Source organism: Cornus florida, unplaced genomic scaffold (assembly GCF_030987335.1).
Source record: "Cornus florida cultivar Cherokee Brave unplaced genomic scaffold, ASM3098733v1 CherokeeBrave_3.0.0_Hap2_Chr06, whole genome shotgun sequence".
NCBI classification, from domain to species: Eukaryota; Viridiplantae; Streptophyta; class Magnoliopsida; order Cornales; family Cornaceae; genus Cornus; species Cornus florida.
Genome location: NW_026775576.1, coordinates 42,943,742 through 42,955,944, shown reverse-complemented (window position 1 = coordinate 42,955,944; position 12,203 = coordinate 42,943,742). Strand labels below are relative to the sequence as shown.

The following is a 12,203-nucleotide window of genomic DNA, read 5'->3' as shown; positions in this document are numbered from 1 at the left end:
TGCATCCTCCAATGTTTGGATATGTTCTCCTAGGCTGGGTGTCTGAACTGGAGTGTTACGGATGACAGGATCATGAAACTGAGGTATATCCTGACTCTGCTCCTGAGAATGTAATGGTGATCCTATCAGAGAGTGATGTGGTGACTCCTCTGGAGGCTGCTGCTCCAGGTCTATATCCATATGCGCATCCGCAACCGCCAGTGGGTCTGCTGGATCATCTGCTGCTGCTGCTACTGCTAGTTCCTCCATCTCTGCCATCTCTGCCTTTGCTGCTGCCAAGATAGCCTCATGCTCTAGACTCCTAATAAGAGCATTGTAGCTCTTGTTCCAGTCTTTTTGCCATAGTGGCAAGCCCTTGAGTCAGGATACTCCTTTGAATGGAAAAGATAGTGTTGGTTGATGGTGTGTCGTCCTACCACAGGCTTAAAGAGTGTGAATTTTAGGCGAGGGCTAAGAGTTTTACATTTATAAAAGCCACTACTACCTTTCACTATAAATATAGCTAGGGCGAGTAGGGATCGTCCCAAGGGATTGTGAGGGTCGAACAAGGTTGTGGAATCGCAATTAGGGCCAATAGGTCGAGTGATCAAACAATTTGTTGGTTAGTTGATTAGACTAGAGAGCAATTAAATTAAACTAAGTGATAATAAAAGAATGCAATTAAGAGTAAATAAGAGAGAGAAGAGTCTTGGGGTTTAGAGATCACCACTAAGCAATGCATTTCTATACCATTGACAAGTGATAAATGAGGGCAAATGGTGTTACAATATTAGTGTGTGTGTGTGTTTGGTTGATTCAACAAGCAAGGATGACTAGTTAAGCATGTATTGTCTAAACACCATGTGAAAGGCACAATATATCTAAGCAATGAAGCATATATTGTCTAAACAGCATGTGAAAGGCACAATAGATCAAACCAAGTCATTAATCCTTTCATTAAGCTCACAATCCAAATACAACACAAGGTTAGAGACATATGCTACTTGCATTCAAAAGCATGGATCATCAAACAACAAGCATGGATTGTCCTTCCATTTAACACTACACTACAACTACACTACATCTATACTACTAGAATGAAAATAAACTAGGGGAGAGGCACAATCCATTAAGGAATAAGTATGAACCATCAAGAAAATCACAAGAGCATTCCATTAAGTACTATGTTTTGATAATCTCTAAATCTATAGCATCAATACACATAGACATGCATCAATAACACAAAATCTAGAGACAAGCACATAAACATCTATTCTAACATACATAGACATATGGATAGAATGAAATGATAAATTGAAAGCATTTAACCACATAAATCATTGAACAATCAAGATCTATATATATCAAAGTGTCAAAACATTAATTACAACACTAATCCCTCAATAATACACAAGATTAAGATTAAAAAAAAGCATGCTTGGGGCTAATTCTAGCCCCAACAGGATGTCTAGCTACTTATGGTGATGTTGCTCCAACCCTCAAGGGCTAACTCCATGGTTGAAATCTGCTCCTTGTTGATGAAGAACTCCAATGGTGTCTTTCCTCCTCTTTTCTTCTACACTAAGAATAGCCTCTAAAGTTGTCTCTACCAAATGCTAAGTCTCTTGTCCCTCTCCTCAAAAAGTGCATTATATTCCTTTTATAGGTAGGTCAAGTGACACACAAAATGAGCTGGGGTCATGCAAATAATATTCTCTAATGATTGGATAGAGGATGGATTGAACAAGTTAGCTTTTTAACTTTTTCGCACTAGAGGAAGTTCGATCGATCGAACCTTGGACTTGGATCGATCGAACTGGCTGAGATCCATCGAACTTAGGCTAGATCGATCGAACTGGTTGAGCTTTTTGGGAAAAGACAAATCTGAGATATTTTGAGAGATATTATTGGGAAAAGGACAAAAGTGGTTAGTGGGTGGTACAGCTGTGGATAAGATCAATCATTTGAATAAGGACAAAAGTGTTCGATCAATCGAAGGTGGTGTTGGATCGATCGAACTTTGGTCTTCCTGCTTTGGGTCAAGGTTTGGATCTATCTTGAAGTACTGAGATTGATCAGTATTCGATCGATCGAACCTTGAAGTTGGATCAATCGAACTTTGCTGCTTCCCACTTTTGGCTTCATTTGCTTCTTTCTTTCTCCACTTTGTTCCTTTCTTTGTTTAATCCCAGAATTGTTTCAATTAAGCTCTTATTTGGCTGAGTTAGCTTATTTTCGGGATAAGTGCCTGAAAATGGAAATAATACGAAATCAATCTAAAACGGTAAAGTAAGATAGATAGAGGTACTAGAATGCCTAAGCTTAAGGGGTTTAAATACACACTTTTCAGCGCTCATCACACCCCCAAACTTAAATATTGCTAGTCCCTAACAATGAACTAGAAAGTAAAGGAATGAAATGAACAACTATACAAGTATGAATCTAGAAAACAATAAATGGATAATGCCACATTCATAGGGAACACGATTGCACTTAGCACATGCAACAGGCCTTTTAAACCCCTAGGTTACCCCTAGTGGACGAGTGAAGTCTCGTGAGGGTTTCCAGAAATGATACCCACAAACATTAAGCTCATTTTTTCAAAAGAGGCACCAATATTGCAAACAAGCATTGGGAGAAAACTACCTTAAGTATGTAATTTTTCAAACATTTCCAATCAATCTGTCAAAATCTCAACATCAAGCAAGCAAGTATGTTCCTCCACACATCAAGAAAATAATCATGCAAATCAAAACAACTTTAGAATTCTTTTGAGTGGACTGACATCAAATATGTTGCTATCTAAGCCAACTAAAGAATTAATCACATCCTTACCCTCAAACTAGCACACAAATCTACTACCGATCATCAAGACAAAAAGTAAACCTTTTATTAAAGCTTTATTGTTCTAGGTGCGCTTATTCTTTTCACTCGATTTTTTTTTTTATAGGATCAAAGATGGAAGCACGGTGCAATTTGTAGATCTATTAAGCTTTGTAGCAATTCATGAGGTCGAGCGTTAGGTCAATGACTCCCAAACCAGACGGCTTTAGGGCATTAGGCATTCAAATACCCCTATAGACTTACAAGCTCAAATTAACTAGGCTACAAATCAAGATAACAACCATCTAATCATTTCCCACTTCTCACCTTTTGGGAGAAGTCCTCACTTTTTTTTATTGCTTTTGCTACCTTTTTTTATTTTTTTATTTTTTTTATTCAATTATTAACCTATAGTTTAGGCCCTCCACCTTTCGGCATGAGAAGTTCAGTGCTTGATGAGGCTAAAATCCAGGCTACTTAGTGAAAAGGGGTTGTTATCCACCTTTATCAAGAATGAAAGCTTTCAATGCACTACTAGCCCAATTGGGATATAACCAATTCAATAATCAACAAAGCATGTACCCCACAAATGAATGCTAGTGTGCGCCTGTGCTAGTGTAGAATACTAGAGTGAATCTCGAAATAATCATAAAATCAAGATGATGTGGACCACAAGTGCAAGTAAGATATCAATTTTTTGAAAAATTTACTCCTAAATGGCTTCCATAAGGCATACAAGGAGTATTGGACTCACAAGTCAAGTAATTTTTAAATTTTAAGCAATATAGTCCTCAAAAGATCAAAATTATAGCTAGATATGGACCAATCATAGAAATATCCCTCAATTACACAAGTTATGCTCAGAATTTTAAATTTAAAACTAACACTACAAAACACCATTCCCCTCAAACTTAAATGGCACAATGTCCTCAATGTGTAAGAGAATAAGGGAAAGAGTATACCAGTGCAACTAAGCAAGAATGATCGGGACTGAAGAATCCAAAGTGGGTGGCATGGCCCCCCCAAACTTGGGATGAACTGTGGTCCTAAAAATTGGCACTTAGATAAACTCATCAGATAACAAAATGGGATAATCAGTGTACAGTGGACATGCAAGTGTAAATGGGATAAATAGATAAAAAGATGAGAGAGGTATAAGGGTGGTTCTGAAAATCGGGTAGCACTCTCTCACTGAAGTCACTATGATGCACCTGATAGAGTCAGACATACAGATATGAGAATATAATCGTATGACATCCACAATAAAAACATGCATAAATAGAAAATAAAGTACTGGTACATCAAAAGATCTAAGTCGACAGATCGGCTACAAAAATAATAATGTACAGTGACAAAAATATAAATTAGAGAGGGATCAAAAGATAGAAGGAACTGGGAACTCTTGACGATGAGGTAGGACTGGCAGGTCGGGCTTTGCGGATATCTCTAGATAGATCTCGGAACATCATTGCGATATTCGTGCGGAAGGTAGCAAAATCAGCTCTGTGGGTTATAAAATCAGCTCGTATGGCAACAACAGCATCCTCAAGAGTCTGCAGACGTACTCCAAAGCCAGGGGTCAGATCTGGAGCCTCAGGTATAGATGAATCAGAAGAAAACTCCTGAGTCTGCTCCTGCTCGTGAATGGGTGACCCAGTTGGAGAGTACTACTATGTATCATCTGCAGGGCGCTCTAAATCAATATCTATATGCTCAGCAGTTGGATTGACTGGTGCGTCGTCCGCTGTGGGATCTACTGCTACTGCCTCAGCTGCTGCCTGAGCTACTGCCTCAGCCTCTAGCTCCTCTGCAGCCACTACCACGTGGTCCTGCAGTCTAGTAATAATGGCATTGTAGCTCTTGTTCTAGTCCTTTTTCAAAAGGTGACAGGAACCTCTCTCAGGGTGCTCCTAAGGATGAATAGGGTAGCGCTGGTCTATAAGAATCTGGGTGATGAGGTGGCTGAATGGTAGAGACTTAGCCCGTCCGGGCATCTCCTTGCTAATGTACTCATCAAATAGCTTCTTCATCACGCTCCAGATGAGCGCGGGAATGGACACCTAGTGCCCGCTGTAGAAGGCGTAGAGGGCTATCAAATAGTCACCCCTCCTCTGAATATTATGCCCTGCCATATAGATGTTCTGGAAGAGCACGGAATCAGTGAACCAATGGTCATCTGGAAGGAATGTCCGGGTGGTGAAGGTCTCGCCACCGGCATAGTGACCTGTAAGAAAGACTGCCATATCGACATAAGAAGGCTTGTATAGCCTCGGATATGTCTCCTGAAGCTCTGGAGGATAGTGGTGTGGGCAGTGGCAAGAGCGGGCTAGCGAGTCCACTGTGATGGTGATATGATGGCCATCTATAGTAGTGACCAGCTCTGCTGTGGTACACGGGGATGGTCGGAGGTTCTGGAAGAACAACCGTACCAACCGCGGGTAGACTGGCTATGTGACTGGGGTAAGAATAGCTGCAAGGCCCTTCTGAATGATGTCGTGGTAAGCTGATTGGGTCAGCACCGATCTAAAGAAAAAGGCCGTGTCGAACGCCGACTCATGGTCGACTACCATATGCGCATATCTAGGTGCGGGCCTATCACGCTCCTGAGTTGGCTGGTGTGGTGGAGATGGTACTGGTGAATGCTCAGCTCCAGCATGTGGTGGAGATGGTGATGGTGTAGATGCAGGATGAGCTGCAGAGGTGGATGGAATATGATCATCCTCAGCCTCATGAGATGGTGACTGAGGTGGGGTAGCCTGTGCTGGCTCCTCCTGTGCATGAGAGGGCTCTGCTGGCTCCTCTATCCGTGGTCTAATATGTCGTTGGGGCCCGTGTTGCCTGTTGGCAACGGTCTTCCTCTTAACCATGGCCTGCAAAAAGAAAAAGAAAAACTTTCAATGGGACTTAGTGCCAGAATAAGAAATTTTTAAGCACAATATAGAAACATGTATTTCAAGTAAAATAAACAAAACAGATATGACATGAATCTATGCAAGTGGCAGGATGTGAAGCATGCTAAACAATGTAAGTATGAAATACATCCAATGTGGAATATCACAGGCATTGGGCAAAAATGAGATAGCATGAACATAAGGTATGATTAATGAAGTGTGTGTGTGAGATCTGTGAAAGTCAATCGATCAGAAAAAGAAGTGAGGTTGATCACAAAAGTTGGATCGATCGAAAATAAGTGAGATCGATCTCACAACTTCGATCGATCTGAGACATGAGTTTGATCGATGTCTCAAGATCGATCTGAGATATAAGTTCGATCGATCGAACTATTCGATGAATGTAAACAGTTACAGATCTGTGACTTTGGAAGCATGGGGCCCACATGAACGTGTTCGTGGGCCCTTCAACAGAACACATCATCAAATCATCACCCAATCATGGCCCATCCTCCCAAAAATAGATCAAACACATATATATACATACGAAGCATATACACATATATATAAACATATAAACTCAGTGCTTCGAAGCTTCAAAAATGGAGATTCAATCTTGTATAAAGCATGAATGTAACATATAAAGCGTGTAGTCATCATATCGAAGCTTAAATCATAGGTGAGATCTCAGATTTTACCTCAAAATGATGAGAGAAGTGGATGCGAAGAGTGGATGAGATTCGAGATGAGAGAGGTAGATGCGAAGCTTAGATCTCATCAGAGAACTCGCCGGAGGTGTGAGAGATGAGAGTGCACAGTGGCGATGAAGATGAGAGAAGGGGGGTTAGGGTTTGGAGGGTTGGATTGATCTAAATGATCGATCTTGAGACCCTCCAGGTCCATTTTAAAAACATTTCTGATAGAGTTCGATCGATCGAACTGAGACTTCAGATCGATCGAACTTTGGTGAACTCTCCTTAAAGTATTTTTGGATTTTTGAAATTTTTGAAAATGCAAAACTAAAATTAAAGATTAGAATTAAAATTAAAAATTGTAAAATAAAATAAAATAAAATAGAATAAAATATTTTTGGATTTTTATTTTCAATTTTTTGGTATTCAATAAACAATAATAATTAAAAATATTTTTGGTATTCAATAAACAATAATAATTAAAAACTAAATAAACTAAAATATTTTTGTATTATTATTATTATTATTTTTTGAAAACTTTTTAAAAAATAAAATAAAATGAAATGAAATGAAAATAAAATAAAATAAAATAAAAATAAAAATATTTTTGGATTTTTGAAATTTGAAAAGTCAAAATAAAGTCAAAATAATGAAATGAAGAATTGAGATCGATCGGAACAAGAGTTTGATCGATCAGACAGAGAGCAAGAATATGCAGGTTTTTCGTTCAGAAAATTGGCTAAGTGTTGGAACTTGAAGATCGATCGAACTTAGAAGTTGGATCGATCGAACTTAGAAGTTGGATCGATCGAAGAAGTTCAGATCGATCTTGAAATGTTTCGATCGATGAGACAGAGAGGTGAAATATGCAGGTTGATACAGGCTCAAAATTTTTCTAAGTGTTGAATCATGAGATCGATTGAACTTTGAAGTTGGATCGATCGAAGGTCTCCTGATCGATCTAAGAATAAGTTCGAACAATGGGACAGAGAGGTGATTTGGATGCACGTTTCTGCAGGTCAAAATTTTTTCTAAGTGTTGGATGCAGAATGGAGTTCGATCGATCGAACTCAGGTTTGAGATTGATCGAACTATGCAGAATGCTCAATAATGACATGAAAGCTCATGCAATCATCACTAAAGTTCCTTTCAATGCATATGAACCAAAAATAAGTATCTAGACTTCGTAAGAAATGAAATTTAAGATAGAAATGGGGGAGGAATAGGGTTTTGACACCCTACGAAATGTCGTTGCTAGTCTTTAATGTCTCTAGCAAGACGTTGGGCTCTTTTTAGCCTAGATCAAAGATCTTGTAATGCATCCCCTCCTTGTTGGGGTGAAAGATGCTTTGAACTCCACCCAACAAATGGTTATTTGAAGAACTTATTGGATTAAGCTCAAACGAAACTTTTAATCCTTTGTCTATGCAATCACAACCTTTAGGCTTCCATGCCCTTTCAAAGAAAGAATTTGAAACAAGACTTTTAGAATGCAAGGTTGAAGATGATCCCTTTGAAGATTTGGTCTTACACAAAAGCTCATTTCCTTGACATTGAAGGTCATGACATTTATCTACAACATTAACCTCTCCTTCATATTTGTCAAGGGTGTGGGATTAAAGATAACTTCACCTTCATGTGGCCAAATGAGATCTTTATTATCCCCATCCTACAATTAATGTTGGCATTAGCGGTTGCCAAGAAAGGACGGCCAAGGATAACGGGAATTTGGCTCTTAGGATTGGGGACCGGTTCCGTGTCAATGACAACGAAATCAACGGGAAAGAAGAATTTGTTATTCTTTATCAATACATCCTTAATTATACCCCTAGGCTTCTTAATGGATCGGTCGGTAAGTTAAAAAACTATGGACGTCGGTTTCAATTCACCTAGGCCCAATTTGACATAAACCGAGTATGGAAGAAGGTTAACACTTGCTCCTAAGTCAAGAAGTGCCCGATAAATGATATGATCACCAATAATGCATGATGTAGTGGGTGAACCGGGGTCCTTAAACTATGGTAGAGTGTTATGTTGCAAAATTGAGCTTACTTGCTCGGTTAAAACCACTTTTCTTGGTGCTTGGCTCTTATTCTTCCGCTTTTGGGTGCACAAGTCTGTCAAAAATTTGGCATCACCCCGAATTTGCTTGATTGTATCCAATAGTGGAAGATTGACTTTAACTTGCCTAAACATTTACATGATTTCATTGGTTTTTGCCTTTTGCTTTTCTTTTGAAATGGATCCTTTTAAGGCATCCGGAAATGGAACTTTTGGTTCAAACACTTTTTCAGAATTTTCTTTTGAACTTTCTTCAACACAAGAAGTTTTCAAATCATTATGTTTCAAATCATTTTTTAGCAAATCTTTTTCAACATCATTTTTTAAGACTTTTTCATTCACAAGATCATGTATATGCAATGAAGGAGGAATGGGATGTGAAACGGGACAGGTGATAACTTGAGGTTGCACCGGTTCACTCTCTTCATTGGACATTTCAACTCGATTGTCCATAATCCTACCACTCCGCAAGGTAGTCACTGCATTAGCATGTTCAATGGTGTGGCCTTCCGATGAGGAATGGGTTTCCACAATATATTGTTGCTTAGATGGGGCATTGATAGGCATCTTTCCCTTCTCTCTTGCATTGAGAGTGCTTGCTATTTTCCCTACTTGGGTTTCTAGCTTCGCAATAGATTGAGAGTGAGAATGAAGCAATTGAGTGTTAGCCTCTAAAGTGCCCAAAGCATTTAAAACTTTTTCTTCAAAGGCGGGACTTCTAGTATTTCCTTGGGAATAAGATTGGTTGGGAAAATGAGAATTAACAAATTGATTCCCTTATGATTGATAAGGTCTATAACCTTAGGATCCTTGGTTTTGAAGTGGAGGTGGAATGTACTTCTCTTGAAAACCGTTTTAGGAAAGGTTTGAGCCCTCTCCTTGGTTTTTCCAAGAGAAATTCGGATGATTCCTCCAACTTGGATTATAATGAGTACCATAAGGATTGTTCCCTTGGTTCACAAAAGCTGTATTGACTTGTTCATTAGGTTCATTTTGCACTTGTCTGTGCGGACAATGAGAAGTAGAATGAAGAACACTAGAACAAGTCATACATGTTTCATTTAATGCACGATGAGAATGGTTAGGGAAGGAAGATACTTGGTTCGTCGAGTTTTGGTTAATCAAAAATTGATCAAACCTTTGAGATAAAGACTTCATTTCGGCAGCTATTTCATTTGAATGGTCGACTTGATGTAAGCCAACACTCTTCCTACCTTGTGAATTTCTACCATTCTTGGATGATAATGTTCTACGCAAAGAATTTTCACTCGTGCTCTCATAAAGACGCCACACGTCATCCTCATGCCTATCAATGTATGAGCCACCCATGGAAGCATCAACCATACCCTTATAGTTATCCGATAAGCTCTTAAAGAAATATTGAACTAATTGCCATTTGGGCATGTCATGATGTGGACACTTCCTAAGCAACTCATTGAAGCGTTCCCATGCCTCATGAAACGTTTCTCCATCCCCATGTGAAAATTCTTGAATTGAGGTTCTAAGGGCATTGGTTTTTGAAACCGGATAGTACTTCTTCAAGAACTCTTGTTTCATTTTTGCCTAAGAAGTGATTGAAAAAGGCCATAGATTTTTAAACCAATACTTTGCCTTGTCTTTTAAGGTGAATGGAAAAAGTTTGAGTCTTAAAACCTCTTCCGGTATGTCCGTATATTTTACGGTGGAACATACTCAATAAACTTATCCAAATGCTTGTAAGGTTCTTCACTTGGAAGTCCATGATAGTTAGGAAGCATTTGAATGGTTTGTGGCTTAATTTCATAATGGTGTGCTCTAAATGGAGGCAATTGGATGCATGTAGGTGCATTATACTCATTAGGCACATAATGGTTTCTTAGAGCAAGAGGTGGATTAGCTACTTGAGGTGCAACATGAACACCTTGGTTTTGAATTCCTTGATTGATGATGGGAGGTTGTGGAGCATACATTGGCCTTGGCATTCCATATGGAACTTGGCCTTGTTGTTGTGGTGGTTGGTGAATGAAAGGCCTAGGCATGCCTAATAGTACTTGTATGTTCTCATTGTGCACATTAGGATGAAGGATACTTTGTTGGTCTATATGACCAAGGTCCTTAACATGATTATCATTATGGTCATCCATTGATAGATTGGTTCTATTTGAACTTCCTCTTCCCCTAAGATTTCTAATTACGGATTCAAGATGCAAATCTAAAGGGACAAGAGTGGGTCTCAATGAATGACGTCCATGCATGCACAATGTGAAAACACATAAACACAAAGAATGACAAACACTATACCTTCACAACAATTTTAATGAAACTTCCTCCACAAACATTTAACTTATGCTCCCATGCATTAACAACAATGATGCAAAGAACAATTAAAAACAAGCCTCCATGCGGGCCGACGATTTAACTAAGGGATTGAGTAAAGAAAGTCTCACAAAGGTCCTTTAGCACTTCAACTCCAAATTTAAAGCTTAGCTAAGCTATTTTTTTAAATGTTTAGCAATTTACTTTCTTTGCTTTGCTTGAATGCTCCTTTACTTGCTTCCTTTCCAACAAAGCACATAGTCAAGTAAGAACAACACAATAAGTAACTAAAAAGAAAAATAAAAGTAACGTAAAGACATGATCAAAAGAGTACTAATCCTAATTGATTCCACAATTCCGACGTTGCCAAATCAAATCAATCAATCCCCGGCAACGGCGCCAAAAACTGATGCTGCGTCATCCTACCACAAGCTTAAAGAGTGTGAATTTTAGGCGAGGGTCAAGAGTTTTACATTTATAAAAGCCCCTACTACCTTTCACTATAAATATAGCTAGGGCGAGTAGGGATTGTCCCAAGGGATTGTGAGGGTCGAACAAGGTTGTGGAATCACAATTAGGGCTAGTAGGTTGAGTGATCAAACAATTGGTTGGTTGGTTGGTTGATTAAACTAGAGAGCAACTAAATTAAACTAAGTGATAACAAAAGAATGCAATTAAGAGTAAATAAGAGAGAGAAGAGTCTTCGGGTTTAGAGATCACCATTAAGCAATGCATTTCCATACCATTGACAAATGATTAATGAGGGCAAATGGTGTGTTGCAATATTGGTGTGTGTGTGTGTGTTTGGTTGATTCAACAAGCAAGGATGACCAATTAAGCATGTATTGTCTAAACATCATGTGAAAGACACAATATATCTAAGTAATGAAATATATATTGTCTAAACAACATGTGAAAGACACAATAGATCAAAACAAGTCATTAATCCTTTCATTAAGCTCACAATCCAAATACAACACAAGGTTAGAGACATATGCTACTTGCATTCAAAATCTTGAATCATCAAACAACAAGCACGGATTGTCCTCCCATTTAACACTACACTATAACTACACTACATCTACAATACTAGCATGAAAATAAACTAGGGGAAAGACATAATCTATCAAGGAATAAGTATAAACCATCAAGAAAATCACAAGAGCATTCCATTAAGCACTATGTTTTGACAATCTCTAAATCTATAGCATCAATACACATAGACATGCATCAATAACACAAAATCTAGAGACAAACACATGAACATCTATTCTAACATACATAGACATATGGATAGAATGAAATGATCAATTGAAAGCATTTAACCACATAAATCATTGAACAATCAAGATTTATATATATCAAAGTGTCAAAACATTAATTACAACACTAATCCCTCAATAATACATAAGATTAAGATAAAGAAAGCATGCTTGTGGCTAACTCTAGCCCCAAGAGGATG

General features: G+C 38.5%; 1 non-coding gene across 1 annotated transcript; it reads left to right on the top strand.

The window, feature by feature from the left end:
• The first annotated feature begins 9,848 nt into the window (after nucleotides 1-9,848).
• On the top strand, nucleotides 9,849-9,955 carry LOC132315220 (small nucleolar RNA R71). The gene has a single exon (XR_009483601.1). It is a non-coding gene; the product is annotated as a small nucleolar RNA R71 (small nucleolar RNA).
• The last annotated feature ends 2,248 nt before the right edge of the window (nucleotides 9,956-12,203 follow it).